The sequence below is a fragment of the Myotis myotis genome, unplaced genomic scaffold, assembly GCF_014108235.1.
Source record: "Myotis myotis isolate mMyoMyo1 unplaced genomic scaffold, mMyoMyo1.p scaffold_m19_p_1, whole genome shotgun sequence".
Lineage (NCBI taxonomy): Eukaryota > Metazoa > Chordata > Mammalia > Chiroptera > Vespertilionidae > Myotis > Myotis myotis.
The window spans coordinates 10,739,030-10,757,068 of record NW_023416313.1 but is presented as its reverse complement, the minus strand read 5'-3'; positions in this window follow the sequence as shown (position 1 = coordinate 10,757,068).

Here is an 18,039-nt window from a genome sequence, read left to right as displayed (position 1 = left end):
GAATTTTCCTATCCCTCTCTACCCCCTTCTATTCCCAGTGAATTTTCTTTAGTCTATACCAGTGAATCATATGGTTGAAATATGTTTACTACCACACTAAATTCATTAATTTCACAATTTTTATACCTTCTTAGCAACAGGATGATTTATGTTCAATTTTACCCACCACATAGAATCATTTCTCTATATTTTATTTGCAAAAAAAAAAATATCCTGTATTCCAATATCCTACATAATAAAAGGCTAATATGCAAATCAACCACACTGTGGAAAGACCAGTCACTATGACATGCACTGATCACCTGGGGGCAGATGCTCAATGCAGAGCTACCCCCTGGTGGTCAGTGAGCTCCCGCAGGGGGAGTGCTGCTCAGCCAGAAGCCCAGAGCCGGGCTCATGGCTGGCGAGTGCAGCCGTGGTGGCAGGAGCCTCTGCTGCCTCCACAGCAGCACTAAGGTAGTCTGACTGTAAAGCTTAGCCCACTCCCCGTGTCAGACATCCCAAGAGGGCTCCCAGACTGCAAGAGGGCACAGGCCAGGCTGAGCCCCCACCCCCCTACTAGTGCACAAATATCGTGCACAGGGCCTCTAGTTCACAAATAATGCTATGTGATCATTACACAAGGCAAGTCATAGACATAAGTTCAAGTTCGATTCTTTCTCTGGCTCACTTTCCATTCTGTGTACAATGGAGAAAAGAGCTGAAAGTAGCATTCAGAGCAACAGGCCTACAGAAACATATAGTTTAACTTGATGCAAATTTAAATAAGAAGGTATGTCCAATGGATTTTATTAAGAAAAAAAGAGGAAGATTGCAACTAATCCATAAGAGACATGGCACATTAATTTCTGTCTATCAACTTTTCAGGTAATAAAGGGAAATTCATACATGAGTGACCAGTTTTCTCATTTTTACAAATAGTTTATATTGTTTCTTCAGTATTATTTCAATGTGTTTTTAGAGGCCTTACCTTGCTTCACTACCATTAAGTTCTAGGTCTTAATTCTCTGTTGCTCCCAAATGAGTTCTGAGTTTCTCTTTGACTCTGTTCCCCCCTCCTGAAGGAAGCCCTTTGTGGTGCCTCTTATCACCACATGAGGTCTCCATAAATCCTGACCTGGATTAACCAGAAGTGGAATCCACTAGAGTCAACATTCACATCTCCTATTACGTTGAAAAAAAACAAGAACAAAAACAGTTACTGAAGTAATTTAGAAAACAATTTAGACACTTAAAAACCTATACAGTTTTCTGCCATAACCGGTTTGGCTCAGTGGATAGAGCGTCGGCCTGCGGACTAAAAGGTCCCAGGTTCGATTCCGGTCAAGGGCATGTACCTGGGTTGCGGGCACTTCCCCAGTGGGGGATGTGCAAGAGGCAGCTGATCCGATGTTTCTCTCTCATCGATGTTTCTGGCTCTCTATCTCTCTCTCTTCCTCTCTGTAAAAAATCAATAAAATATATTTTAAAAAAAAAAAACCTATACAGTTTTTAAAAAATACAGAGCAAGACATTTTCTCTATTTGCATTTTCTTTGGAAAAAAGAGTTTGTGAAATTGGGATATAAGGGGGAAAGGAAAAGAGAAGAGAATTACTAAAAAAGGTAAATATGAGTTAAAACAAAGGTAAATAACAGTATTAGTATCAAACTCATGAAACTTACAGAATAATTTTGTTGATTTAACTGCTTTCATGCTATGATCTTGCATTGTTGCAAAAGATGTTCATGTTAATTATAATTTTTTCATAATATCTCTGTATTGAAAATACAGATATGGAACCCTCAGATCATTAAAGATTAAAGTTGAACCAAAATTTGTTTCACTCTTAAGTACCAAGTCATTGGATAGGGTTAAAACCACAGTGTAGTTCTAGAAGGTTGCTATTTTATTTGAGTTCAGGTGAGGGTGTTAGTCTTTGGCCAGGTCTGATTCAATGCAGAGCTGAAATCAGAATCTGAGTTCTCTGATCTCAAATCCCAATTGGTTCTCCTACAATCAACCCTATTATAGAACCTCTGGAACTCCCAGGGGTCAAGATATCTGTACTTGGTCAGAAATGGCTCCTCGGGCAGAAGATATATTGCTATAAATGTCTATGGTCATCTAAAGGGAGCAGTGGAGAGAGAATATCCACAGCACCAGTGCCCCAAGGAAACTGAAACCCAACCAGCTTCTGCAACTGGCTTAAATGTTGAGATGACTCCCGAGGGCAGTGGTTCTCAGACTGTGGGCCCTGGACCTGCAGCCTCAGAAACACCAGGAATTGTAGTTAGAAATGCATATTTTCAGGCCCCACCTCAGACCCACATAATCAGAAAGTCAGGGGGTAGAGACCAGAAATCTGAGTTCTAACAAGTCCTCCAAGTGGTTTTAATACTCACTGAAGTCTGAGAGCCACGGCTCTGTGGGAGCTTCTCTGGGGTTGTACCTGAGCCTGTACTGAGAATCAAGCCGGGAATGTACCATAGGTAGCACCTGCTGAACTGGCTAGCTTCAGTTCACTAGCATTAAACAATGGTACTCTTCGGATAACCTCTAGGGGGCACCAAAATATTTTCATGTACAGCCCCACAGAGGCAACCAGAGCTTAGGCTCCTATTCCAAAGCCATGACCTTGAGAGGTGGAAAGAGCCTCCATCTCAGCAAGCTGCACCAAATATTATTTCTCAGCCAGTTAAAACATTTATTATACTTGTTTTCCCCCAGTTTAATATTTCCTATAAATGGGAATAATGATACTTTTCATGATTATTGCGAAGATGAAGATGCTATCTCTCCAGTTTACATGATGCATACGGTAAATATGAGTGTTTTCCCAGAGCTGGTCTAGTTTCTGGTTTGATTTAAAAGTGATATACTCAAGATCTATTTTGTAAAGTGAAATTCCACACTATAGCAACTCCCCTAATAGCTTTCCTGACAAAAATGCCAACTTCATCTTTATCAACGAAATCTGATTATCCATATGGTACCATAGATCTGTTAATGTGTAACATATCAATAGGTACCCTGCTGTGTAAAACTGTTCATAAGCCATATTTTAAAGGTTTAAAAGATGCTCAATGTGCTCCTTTTGCAATTGTAATATTTCTGCTATGTAGTGGGAATTTATTTGTAAGAGATGAGAGGCAAAGGATGTCAGAATAGCAAAAAACGTTTTTATGAATTAACCTTTAATGGTAACAAGATGTGAATAAAATTAAATTTGTTAAATAAGAAAAGATGGTATCTCTCAAATTAACAGCAGTGTCTGGCAGAGAGCTAGGTGCTCATTAAATAAAGGGCAATATTGTTATTTTTATCATTACTGCTACTAACAAATGAACATTTTAAAATTACCTATATGCAATGTGAGTCTAGATTAGATATTTCCATTAACTGCTATTATGACAAGTAGCTTCTTTTTTCTTTTTTTTATATATGTTTTTATTGATTTCAGAGAGGAAGGGAGAGAGGGGAGAGATAGAAACATCAATGATGAGAGAGAATTATAGATCGGCTGCCTCCTGCACACCCCCTAGTGGGGATAGAGCCTACAACTCGGGTATGTGCCCTTGACTGGAATTGAACCTGGGACCCTTCAGTCCGCAGACCAACGCTCCATCCACTGAGCCAAACCAGCTAGGGCCACAAGTAGCTTTTGGTAGGAAGGCCTGGAGAACCCTGGGAAGGGTGAGGCTGAGGCTATACTTGAAGAATAGAAGATCAAGCCCTTCCCAGGCCTACAGGATTCCATGAACAAAAGAGTGGACATGGATAAGATTGGTTTCATAATAATGATGTCCCACGTTACTCTTTGGAAGGGTTGAAGTTGGGTTTAGTGAAATTAACATGAAAGTGTGGCCCTAGCCAGTTTGGCTCAGTGGATAGAGCATTGGCCTGCAGACTGAAGGGTTCCAGGTTGATTCCTATCAAGGTTATGTACCTCAGTTGCAGGCTCCTCCCTGGTGTGGACCTTGGTCAAGGTGCAGGCAGGAGGCAACCAATCGATGTCTTTCTTTCACATCAATATTTCTGTCTGTCTTTCCCTCTCTCTTCCATTGTTTCTAAAAATTAATGGAAAAATATCCTCGGGTGAGGATTAAGAAAAAAGAAAAGTGTGAAATCTTGCCCTGCTATGAACCAGGAAGTCATGGTTGATTCCTGGTCAGGGCACATGCCCAGGTTGCAGGCTCTATCCCCAGTAGGGAGCATGTAGGAGGCAGCTGATCAATGATTCTCATTGATGTTTCTCTCTCTCTCTCTCTCTCTCTGTCTGTCCCTATCCCTTCCTTTCTGAAATCAATAAATATGTATGTATTTTTTAAAAGTGTGAAATCTGACTGTATTGCTAAGTAGAATTCTTGGGAAGCTATGAAGATCTATCACTTAGATTTTTCTGGCCTCAGTTTTTTTCATGTCTGCAATTTTGGGATAGACCAGTTGAACCATAAATCCTCCCCAGTTCTCAGTAATAATATAACTATAGTTACTAAATAATGCCTGTGTTCCAAACACTGGAACATCAATCAGCTGCCTCCTGCACACTCCCTACTGGGGATGTGCCTACAACTAAGCTACATGCCTTTGACCGGAATCAAGCCTGGGACCCTTGAGTCCGCAGGCCGATGCTCTATCCACTGAGCCAAACCGGTTAGGGCTGGACAATCACTTTTAATTCTCACGACAAGCCTCTGAGTTCGAGGTTATTTTTATCCCCCACTTACAGTTAAGAAAACTGGGGCTCGCAGGAATTTTATTCAGTTGGTCATGTTCATACAGCTAGTACGTGGCAAAGTAGGAATCGGTGTTCGAGTCTGACACCAAATCCCATTTTATAAACATCATAATAAACTATCTCAAGTTCTGTGATTCGAGGGTGCTGTGCAGGACTTGTTCTATATCTAATTAAAAGTATATTATGGAGGTGAAGGTGGAGTCAAGTGGCATTTGAACATTAAATATCTTAAGATTCTTGGGCAAGAACAACAACCAAAAAATGCAAAAGAAATAGTTAATACTCAATGATGCAAGTTAAAAAACTCATTAACATTTAAAGGCCCAAGGGAAAGTACACAGTGAAAATGTTAATGGCTTTATGAGGTTAAAATAAATTTGCAAGAATTTAAGGATGGAGGCAAAGGAAATGCAGTTATAAATAGTTTTAAATTGCCTAATCTTTGACTTACGAAATCTAATAATGTGCCTTCTGACTTTGCACAGAAGAAAAAGATGTTTCTGTGTTATTTCAGAGGGAAGGGACAGGAGCCCCTCAAACCTTCTGCAACATCCTTCTGCTAATTTCAGAAAGGTTGACTTTCTCCTACAGGGTAATCATATCATGGTAAAAGTACAAAGAAATTTGCTGTATCTAGCATAAACTCAAAATAAATATTTGTAAATCCCAAAGCTAAATAGTATATATCTTAGATGTAAATCAAATCTGAAAAACCGAGGCAGTTCATAACCACTATTGGAAAAATATGTAGTTAAAAGTAAATGCCTACCTAATGCCCAAAAAGCCATTTTCTCATACAAAGAGTCACATTAGTGGCTTAACCCAGGAGGTGGCGAACCTTCTCTGAAAAGGACCAGATAAGTGTTTTAGGCTTTGCAGGCCTATAGTCAAAATCAAGAATATTATGTATACACGTAATATAATAAATAAAGAAAACACATTTCCACAAATGTTTTCCTGTTGTAATTAAAAACATAACAATTCATTACAATTTACTGCAGAATTACAGATCTAGTAATGAAAATTGTGGAATTCTTTTTAAGGGGGTACCATTTTGTTTAATTGGCCCCAAGTGTTTCCTATCATCAAATCATTTGCTAAGTTTAATATGTAAAAACCATTTTTTGCTCACTGGTAATACACAAACACATGGCAATGCCAATTTGGCCTTAGTCCAAAGTGGTGGTTATTCATGCATGAGGTCACAGTTTCCTAAAGGGTTGTGCTAAAATTCGAAAGGATGTTGTAAAAAGCTCTGACCTCCAAAGTGGTATACCTGTGACAAGCAGTGAATGTCTTCCTCAGAACTATCTACCACCCTATTTCTTTTTAAACTTTTTTATTATTATTACTGATGAGAGAGAGAGAAAGAGAGAGAGAGAGAAAGAAAGAGAGAGAGAACATCAGTCAGTTGCCTCTTGTACATGTCCTGACTGGGTAGTGAGCCCACAACCTGGGTATGTGCTCTGACTGGGAAGCGAACCTATGACCCTAGGGTGCATGGGATGATGCTCCAACCAACTGAGTCACACTGACCAGGGCTACCACTCTGTTTCTTTAACTCAAAAATGCAATTGTGAAAGAGCATATAGAGAAAATTCCATTTCACTTCAACAATATAAAATAAGTTAGTACAAGGTAACATCCATTTCTTGCATGTGCTTTCTGTAGAACCATGCATAAAATAAAGATGATAATAAGTAACATTTATTATTTCCTGTATGCAGGTATTATTCCAAGTGTTTTGTTTATTTCCTCATTTAATCCTCATTGAAAACTGTATCATCTTACAGACGATGAGGTTGAGGGACAAAATGTTGAGTAAATTGCCTACATTAAATTAGGGATGAGGGAAATAAAGCCAAGAAAGGTTGAAAAACATGTCCAAGGTCACTCAGCTAGGAAAGGCTAGAGCCAAGATCATAATCCAACCAGCCAGGGTCCAAAGAACAAGACCTCTCAGTAGTTCATGAAGGAAGTTTATCATAATGAAATTAAAACTATGTCTGTGAACTTATATAAACTGTAAAATAATGTATTAATGTTCCTATTTGCATTATGATTATTATTTTTAGTTGAGGATGATGAATGCAAAATACAATATTAAAACATTTAATAGAGAATTACTGGGGTGAATATAATCTGACTTGAGTCAACCCTTTCATCTCCCGTCCATATTAATAGGATTACCTCATTTCTTTTCTATGACTAAGATACACTCTCCTTAGTTACATTAGACAAAAGGAATATTTTCCCACCAAAACACTGTATAAATATCACAAGTCCATGTAAATTCAGGGGAAAAAACATTATATAAAGAAGAATCTGTAAGTATAAACAAAGAAATTGAATTTTTGAACAAATACAATGTCTGAAAACCTAGAAATGTTACTTTAGGTCTTGCTAACTAGTGGTATCTTCTTTTGTAAGAAATAGCAACTCATAAAGCTGTGTTCTTACTAGTGAGCATAGCACAGTGAAAAATATTCCCATGTATGATTTCCTAAGCAATATGATGAAAAATAAAATGTGCATTCTAATGTCATTCAAAAAAAGTATATCAAAGTGAAGTAACTTCCAAGAACTTGTTCGTTCATTCCAAATTGCTTTATTTTGTGTTTAAAGTAGGTACAATAACTGTAAATCCATTCAGGATCATGGTCATAATTCTTTTTTTGCGTGTGTATGTGTGCATGTACACATATGTGCATGTGTTTCTTTTATATGTTCCTCTTCCTTGGTGCTTTTGTAGGGATCTTATTAATTTTAATTTGTCTTCTATAACCTATCCTATGTGGAAAATAAGGGACTATGTAATATCCAATCTTAAAGGAGTTGTATAGATTAAATAAGTTATTATATAAAGCACTTGGAGACTTCCAGTTCTGGAACAAGATGGTATAGGCTCACATAGCCCCACACCTCCCCTCTGAGGACAACTTAATGCCCTGGAAAATAATTTCACAGCCAATGATAAAAGGACTCAGAGAGCTGGAAAGAAGAATGTGGACCAGCAATGGAGCTCAGGACCTGAGGAATGCCAACACTGCAGTTTCCTAGGTTTTCTTTCTATCTCACATAGTGGCGGGAAAGGGAAAGCTTAAGAGAGACCTCCTGGAGAGCTCCAAGACCTGTTCATACCTAGGGCACCAGCTGGCTGAGATCCAGCTGAAGGGCATCTTTTAAGTCCCCACAGACCAACCTAACCACAGTTGCATAAATCACTGAGACACTTACTATTCAGGCAAAGTGATCCGCCTCTGTGGCATGAGACCCATGCTCAGAATCTTCTGGCTCTCCTCCCCACACTGGCAGAAGATGACCCAGGATATTAATTTAGCACCAGTAGGAATTGAGCAGCATCAAGACAGTGAACCAGGTCAGAATTGCATCGGAAAGGTTATGAAAACTTAACTGTCACTGGTACTAGAGCCCACTGAAGTAGGCCAGAACCTATGTGCTAAAAGCAAACATGGTGCCTACAAGCTAAAATAGAAGGTTTAAACAGTCTAAATTGCCTCCTAGCCACAACAAACACAATGTCCAGGATACATTAGGAAAGTCATTCATCCTACCCAGAACAGAAAAAAACCACAACTTGAATGAGAAAAGATGATTAACTGATGCCATTCAGATGGTGGAGGGGATGTTAAGACATTCTCAGATGAAGAGAATTTGTGTTGGCAACAGACTTACTCTAATAGAACAGCTAAAAGAAGTTCTCTAAGACAAAAGGAAATGATAAAAGAGGGAATACCTGGCAGGAAGAAAAAATAATGGAAAGAGTAAAATGATAGGTAAAGAAAATATATTGTTCTTTGCCGGGAGCCGGTCCATGCTTGCTGTTTCAAGGGACCTGGCATATATGGCATACTGTTCTTAAAATGTTTGCTCACCTTCTTGGCACTATGTGTTTTAACCAAGGTCACCTCTCCGAGAAAGGTTGTTTCCCCAGGTAGGGATTTTTCCCTGAAGTTAGGGAGGGAATAAAACCTCTTAACTAAGTGCCAGGCGGGTAATTAATCACTTTAACTATGAACAATCATGCTTAAGCTACATAATCTTTACTCCCTGGAATGGAGATGAGAAACGCCCTAACCTTTGTAATTGAGATTGATAGGATTGAATCAACTGGTATAAATACAGATGTAACAAGACAGAAAGAGACAGAACTCAGAACACAGAACGAAGAAGACAGAACTCAGAAGAAGGAACCTACACAGACAGAAGAACTTCGCTGGAGAGAACATGGCAAAAGATCCTGCATTGAACCTGACTACAGAAATTGGCAAGAGAACCTGACTAGAACCTGGTGACTGAACCTGGCTGGAGAACCTGGACAGAACCTGGCTGGAGAATCTAGCAAGGGAACATGGCTACAGAACCTGGCTGGAGAACCTAGCAAGAGAACATGGACACAGACCCTGGCAGGAGATCCTAACCAGAACTTCGCTGGAGATCCAGACCAGAACTTGGCTGGAGATCCTGGATGGAGATCCTGGCTAGCCTGCTGATCAACTGAACGCTGTCTCCATGTCATTCCTTCTTCGCCGACTCCGTCCACACCTTTGGGGACCCCTGGACCTGCTGGGGTTGGACCCCGGCAGTTCTTTTCTTTTATGCATTCTAACTTATGTTTGATGGTTTTAAAAAAATTATAATACTGTAATAGTTGATTGTCAATGCATGTAAATATTGAAAATAATTATAAACAGTTGAAAGTATTTCCATTTCCACATTAAGGGATTATTTGATTTAGTTCAAATGTATATTGAATCATATTAAGTGCTTGGTACTGGTCTACATGCCAGAGACACATGGATCTTCCTGTTGGGGAGTTTGTTGACTAGTGGGTAAGCAATAAAAAATAAGATATTACAAATCACTTTCATGCTGTGATCAGAAAAATATGTACAGATGTGTGAGAGAAACTAGAAAGATAATACTATCCTGTGAGAGCAGGGAAGACTCAAGGATGACAGAACTATAAGGAAAGTTTAAAGAATTGAAAGGAGTCTTCCTGGTATACAACTTGAATAAATACCAATTCAAACGACATAAAACCATGACCTAAATGCCATAGCCCATACGAAAATACATTATCTCACGTAACAATAAACCCAGAGGCAGAATCAGGTACTGTATGTGTATGTAAACAACATTCTGAAAAACTTATACAAACTTACACAAAAACTTATACCCTTAATAATAATGTTTATTTCTCACTCATGCTTCCTGCCCATTCTTGGTCAGTTGTACTCCATTCCATGTCATCTTCACTGTTTTTCCATATCATCTTCACCCCAGGAATCAAACCCCCTGGGCAACCTATTCCTAAACATTTGTGATCGTCATAGTGGAGTGAAAGATAATATAGAGATCCTCCCTCTGGCTCTTGAACATGACATCATGTGGCAAACATGACTTCTTGTATTTCATTGGCCACATGAAATCACATGTCAACCTATCTACCTATCCATCCATCCATCCATCCATCCATCCATCCATCCGAAGAGATTTATTATAAGGAATTGGCTGACATAATTATGAAGGCTGACAGGTCCCAAAATCTGCTGTCTGCAAGCTAGAAACCCAAGAGAGCTGATAGTGTGTGTTCCAATGTAAAGGCCAACAGACTTGGGATCCCAAAAGAGCAGATGTTTCAGTTCAAGTCTGACGGCAGGAAAAAGCAAACAAACAAACAATATTCCAGCTTGAAGCAGCAAGACAGGAGGAATTGCCACTTGCTCAGGAGAGGGTCAGTCTTCATTCTATCCAGACCTTCAACTGACTGGATAGGCCCATCCACATTAGGGAGGATAATCTGCCTTACTCCGTCTGTCAATTTAATTATTAAACTCATCCAAAGTCATCCTAATAGAAACATCAGGATAATGTTTGACCAAATATCTGAACACCTCCTGTCCCTGTCAAGTTGACACATAAACTATAACATTCCCCAAAGTATTTATATTTAATTGATTCAGGGTATGCTGGGCATCAACATTTTTTAAAGCTCCCACGTGATATAATGTGTAGCCAACATTAGGAATCAATGTACAAAAGGGTGGTCCCCCTCATAGAGGATTGGGAAAAGTGGGAGGATTAATGTTGGGGTTTTCTATGTTAAGTAAATAGGGTCTTTATTTTTCTCTCAACTTTTTGACTTAGTATTAGTATTTGCTACTTTAAAAGTCAATAAAATATGTGTGTGTGTGTGTGTATGTGTGTGTGTGTGTGGGGGGGGACAACAAACCCTATGTCTTTCTTCAATTTGGAGTCATGGAAAGAGAGACAAATAGATTATGGGGGAAATCTATAAACCAATATGCCATTAATAACAAAAGGAGCCACATGCAATATCATATAAATGATATTATATATGACTAGAGGCCCAGTGCACGAATTCATGCATGGGTGGTGTCCCTTGATCGAGGATTATTCCAGGGGGCTGGCCAGCAGGAGGGAGAAGGGGCTGCTGGAAGTTGGCTATGGGAGCACACTGACCACCAGGGGGCAGCTCCTGCATTGAGCATCTGCCCCCTGGTGATCAGTGCACTTCATAGCAACTGGTCCACTGGTCATTCCAGTTGTCCAGTCATTTGATGGTAAAGGTTGCTTAGATTTTTATATGTATAGATTATATATATATTTCTGACACATACATATGATATTTTGGTATTTTGATGCTTATACTTTTTGCATAAATCAGTAGCTTTTTATTAATTTATAATGAAAATATTTCATGTAATTATCTGCTTGGTATCCCTCTAAACATAATCTAATATTATTAAAATTTACACAGATAAGAAATATGACAAAATAAGTATTTTATTTTCCTTCAAATATTATATAAGTGTGTATATGTATGTATGTGTGTGTGTGTGTGTGTGTGTGTGTGTGTATAGCTAATATGCAAAGTGTCCCCTCAGGAGTTCTACCAGGAGTTTGATCGCTCGCTATGATGTGTGCTGACCACCAGGGGCAGTGTGAAATGAAGGAAGGCCCCGGCCAGCACCTGGCAGTTGGGGAAGGAAGGCCCTGGCCAGCAGCCAGAAGGAAGGTCCCGGATGGCAGCTGGAAGGCCCTGATTGGCCCTGATCAAGAGGCAGGCCTAGGGACCCTACCCATGCACCAATTTCATGCACTGGGCCTCTAGTTTATTTTTATTTATGGCTGTAGATTAAAACTTATTAACCCTATCTACTCAGGTAATGAAAGTGAAGAGGTACTCATAGTTTGTAAAAAACCTTTTTTTTTAAAAAAATCAACTCCCTTTTAAATCACATATTAGATGGATTCATAAATTGAAACCTGCTTAATTGGCCATTAAAAGCTGTAGAACAATGTTGTCTCTCTGTATTTTAAGAATTAAGTCCCAGTTGTTTTGAGAAAGCAACCAGAAGATTGCGAGAAAGTGCCAAGTATCCTGGGGAGAGATGGGAAGTAAAACGCCACATTAACTTCCATTGTTCCCAAGTCATTGCACAATGGTCGTCACTGTAAATACTGTAAGTGGATCGCCTATTTAAAAGGTAACCTGCTTTTCACAAGGAAAGGTATCCCACTTCATCATAAGGCCAACACACTTCAAAAATAAACAAGCTAATATTCTTATTCATAATGTATCCTCAAGCAGTTCAACCATCAAATGTTTAACCATTTAATTTGGAAAATGCTTTAATTTAATTACAGAAGCCAACATGTTTACTTCCCCTATAACCATAAGGAAAGTCTACATTATAATGTAATAAACAATTTGCATCCCTGAATGGTTCATAACAACAAAAGTGATCTCTCACTCATCTTCCTGTGCATTGGGGATTGGCTCTGAGCTTTGCTTCATGCTACTCTCTCTGGACTAAGGCTAATGGAGCGGCCACTATCTCAGACCTGGCTAGTCATTGAGTCTTACACCACAATGAAAAGCTCCATCCTGAAAATGACATCCTTCTTGCATCATAACCCACTGGCCAGATTCGGTCACATAATTCACTCAAAAAGTGGGAGAGGATGTACAGCCCTCCCATGCCCAGGAGGCTGAAAGCTGTAAATATTTGATGAACAACATTACAAACTATCATTTTCTGTCCTTCAGGTTACCAGATATTCAACTCACTCTACCTCCCACAGGCAACATATACTCGACCCTGAAAGAAGTCAGTCCAAAAGTCCCATTTTGCCATGGCATCAAGTTCAAAGCCTGGCTCTCTGGATACAATACAGTAGACTCCATATCAAATCTGAGGGTGATTTCTCTTGCTGCAGACACTCTTGAACACAGGAGTTATTTCTCCAGGCTCTCTACACAGTAGCAGAACAGGGACAGAGTAACTGCACTAAGCACTCCCAATGTGTTAATAAGGAGAATAAGAGATATGTGGCAGGCACTAACCCGATCCACAGCTATCATGAAATCCCACTAAGCAGAGATGGCCAGGATCTTCTCTCTTGGGGGGTGAGAATGGAATACAATGTTTCCTTAATTAGACCACGATTTTGCTCCCTTGCAAGGGAGTCTCAAGTCCATTATTTTTCTCCATGATCCTTGGCTCTGCCATATTTGCCATTTGCAGTGGGCATTATATTGGAACATGTCTTCCTTGTGGGCTCATAGCATTTGCGCTCTGCTATGTGCCTACTAAAAGCGGGGAACCGAGTGTCATTTTAAACCTTTAACAGTCTTGGACATTTACAATTTGGGCTTATATTTTCTCTAGTTGTACAATTTTTTTACTAATGTTCTAGGGTATTTTTATTTTTATCTACAGGATGTCCCAAAATATGTATACACACTTTGAACGATTATCAAGTCAGTGTTTACTAACATACAGTCCATTTTCAAAAAACTTAAAAGGACCTACAGAAATGAATATATCTATATCTATATCTATATCTATATCTATATCTATCTATATCTATATCTATATCTATATCTAATCTATATCTATATCTATAGCTATATATTTTTTTGGTCAATGCCTGTTTTCAAACTGATGGCTATTCTGATCCCAGCACTGCTAATAACATGAAGCAATGGAATTGCAAACATCAAAAATCATTTCATTCTGTATTTGTGGGCCCTCAATTCCTCAACTGTTACTGGTTTTCTACCATAAACTTTATCTTTTACTAGTGGCCTGGTGCGCTAATTCGTGCACATTGAAAGGAAATTAATTAGAAGAAATATTTTAATATTGCTATTTGCTCTATCTCTATAATAGAAGTGTCAACCAAATTCACTATCAACAATGACAGATCGAAACACACACGTGAGATTGGTGCCAGTGAGAGCTTTATATGTATCACACAGGTGTGAGTCAACTTGGCCTTATATATATATAGAATAAACTTGCTTAATTAGACCTGCTTTCTGATTTAGCTAAACTTTTTCCAACCCAGTAAAGTACCCTAACCTCTCTTTCAGGTAATTGTCAGCAACACAGCAGTAAATATCAACATGAAGCAGATTATTATTGTAGATCACACAGGAAGAACAAAGGGTAAAATATTTAACTGCAGCAGTGTTTGACTATATTCTGCACAGTGAGAAAACCTGAAGTCATTTTCAAGGTTCACCATCTCTTACTTCTTTTTAGTCGGGTCAAGTTTGTAAGCTTTCTAAATGTCAATTTTCTGGCTAATGAAAAGAAAATAGGATTCCACTAAGTCTCCTCTCTACCTACTCCAGTAATTCTGTGAGGATCAAATGAGATGAGACACAGGAAAACACTTCACAGACATTTGGTTACAGTGTGACATGTTTGCACCTGGCTATAAAGTAAGTCATGTTCCTGGGCTGAAGAAACTTCAAGGAGGCTAGTTGTCACTTGGGAGAGGAAGCTGGGCGTTGCTACATGACGTCATTACCCGGACAGTCAGACACTTAGAATATTAGCCTTTTATATATATAGACTAGAGGCCCAGTGCACGAAATTCGTGCGGGGGGGGGGGGTGGTACCCTCAGCCCAGCCTGCACCCTCCAATCCAGGACCCCTTGGGGGATGTCCGACTGCTGGTTTAGGCCCCATCCCAGGGATCAGACCTAAACCGGCAGTTGGACATCCCTCTCACAATCCTGGACCGCTGGCTCCTAATCGCTCACCTACCTGCCTGCCTGGTCGTCCCTAACTGCCCCCCCGCCCCCTGCCAGCCTGATCACCCCTCACTGCCTCTGCATGTCAGCCTGGTCGCCCACAACTGCCCCCCTCTGCCGGCCTGGTTTCCCCTAACTGACCCCCCCACCAGCCTGGTTGCCCCCCAACTGCCCCCGTGCTGGCCCGGTCACCCCCAACTGCCCTCCCCTGCTGGCCTGGAAGCCCCCAACTGTCCTCCCCTGACGGCCTGGTTGCCCCTTATGGCCCCCCCCACCACCACCACCACCAGCCTGGTCATCCCACGCAGCCTGCTGTTCAGTCGTTTGGTCATCCCTCACTTATCCGCCTGCCAGCCTGGTCGCCCCACACAACCTGCTTGTTCAGTTGTTTGGTCGTCCCTCACTAACCTCCCTGCCAGCCTGGTTGCCCCATACAGCATGCTTGTTTAGTCTTTGGTTGTCCCTCATTAACCTTCCTGCCGGCCTGGACGTAGGCAGCCATCTTGTGAGGGCGGGAGGGTTAATTTATATGTTACCTCTTTATTATATAGGATGTGTTCCCATAAAAAAGTCCAGTGGATACATTTTCTTTGTTCAAAGCTTGATCTGGCTTCACCCATTATTTCAAATCAGTTAAACCTGAAAGTTGTGAAAATTAAGTGAATTATCAGCAGTTAAAGTATGTATACATGTTTTGGGAACCCCTTTTATGTCAACACTAGAGGCCCAGTGCATGGGTTCATGCACCAGTGGGGTCCCTTGGCCTGGTCTGCAGGGGTCAGGCCAAATCCGGCTCTCTGACATCCCCCGAGGGGTCCCAGATTGTGAGAGGGCACAGGCCAGCCAGGCCAAGGGACTCCTATAGTGCAAGGTGGAGCTGGGGAGGGGCCACGGGAGGCGTGTCCAGCCCATCTCACCCAGTCCTGATTGGCTAGACCCCAGCAGCAAGCTAACCTACCAGTCAGAGCATCTGTTCCCTGGTGGTCAGTGCACATCACAGTGACCGGTTGAAAGACTGGTCGGACACTTAGCATATTAGGCTTTTATAATATAGGATGTGTTGATAGCTGCCTACACTTCTTTGCTAGAGAAATGTTTAGCTTGGCTGTATTGTTTTGCTTCCTCACTCTCATGACTCTTTTTTCTCAACACAATTATGAGTATCAAGCTTGGGCCTTGCAGGACTAGGAGACTCACATTTGGCCTATCTTCATTGATTCATTTTGTACAATTATAAAATGGATACCATCATAATCCATGTGCAAATTTTTAACAATAAGCATGACCAGGCCAGCTCAGCATAAGACAACAAATGGATGTGTATAAATATTTAAGAAGTATAAATAAATGAACAAGCTGATACATAAATACACCAATTCTCATATATTGACCTTGACATTAAATCAGAAAAATTGGAAATCATGTATAAAATTGTGGTTTTGTTTTTTATTTGATTGAAAGAAGGAAAAATACCAAAGACTACTGCATTATTGTTATGGATTATGGTTGAGTGATTTGTTGATGAGTTGAAAATGTTTATATTAGTGATAAAATATATAATTCATAAAGTACTATATATTTAGAGAGAAAATTTTTCCCATAACTGTTTTATGATAAAAATGTTTCACATAATTTGTTTTTCACTGACAATAATGCCAAAGTAAATTACTTTATAAAATTTAGATAGTTTATTGTCTGTATAAAGTTCAACTCTGAAAAATTTTGCTCTGCAGAGGCAGTAGTAACTGAAATTATCAACAAATTTTGTAAAATAATACTTAAATTTAGAAATGAACTATGGATTTTATATATTGTGTTCAAACAATGTAAAAAGGTCTCATAGGTAAATTATCAGATCATAAAAATATTTAAAATATTTTATGTGATGAAATGCTATCACTTCTATTATACTTAGCATCTTTCTAATGTGATATTTAGATCCAACTGTATTACTTATATAGCGCTTTGCAAATTTTAAAATATTGAATGATATAAGGCAAACCAAAAAGAGCACTATTTGTTCAATTTTATCAAATTTATATTTCATTAAGCCTATATTTTAACCTTAAAATGGCACAAAATATAAGTATATTTAAAAAGATTAAAATAATCTAATTATAAAGGAGCATAGTATTTAAATAGACTTTTTTTCCTAAGAAAATACACTAGTTGAAAATTAAGCACATTAAAAGACGTTCACCATCATCAGTCATTAAGGAAAAGTAAATCCAAACCACCATGACAAACCACATTATACACACTAAGATGGCTAGAATAAAAAGACAGATAATGACAGGTGTTGGCAAGACTATGAAGAAAATGGAACCCTTATATATAGCTTGTAGAAATTTAAAATGGTGCCACTGCTTTAAAAAAAATAGTTTGGCAGTTGCCTAAAAAGTTAAAATAGGGCTCTCATATGACCAGTAATCAACTCCTAGATATATATCCAAGAGAACTGAAAACATATCTCCACACAAGAACTTGTACACAAATGTTCATAATAGCATTATGTATAACTAGAGGCCCGGTGCACGAATTCATATACCAGTGGGGTCCCTCGGCCTGGCCTGCAGGATCAGGCCAAAACCAGCTCTCCAACATCTCCTGAGGGGTCCTGGATTGTGAGAGAGTTCAGGCCAGGCCAAGGGACCCCACCGGTGCACATTTGGGGGCAGGAGGGACGTGGAAGGTTGGCCAGCCGGGGAGTGGCCGCGGGAGGACTCCAGGGTATGTCCGGCCTGTCTCACTCATTCTCGATCAGCCAGACCCCAGCAGCAAGCTAACCTACCAGTCGGAGCATATGCCTCCTGGTGATCAGTGCACGTCATAGCGAGTAGTTGAGTGGCCTTAGCATATCATTAGCATATTATGCTTTGATTGGTTGAACGGACGGCCAGATGACCGGACACTTAGCATATTAGGCTTTTATTATATAGGATAGCCCCAAAGTTGAAACAACCCAAATGTTCAACAATAGATGAATGGATAAATAAAATGTGGTATGTCCATGCAATGGTAGTGTATTAACAGGAATGATGCAACCTGAAAACATTATATTTAGTGAAAAAAAAGCCACATTTCTACTTATATGAAATGTCCAGAAAAGATAAATCTATAGAGGCAGAAAACAGACTAGTGGTTTCCTCAGGTGGAGGGATGCTGATGGTCATGACAGCAGGGAGATATAGGAGGTGAAGAGTAATTGGTAAAGAGTTTCTTTT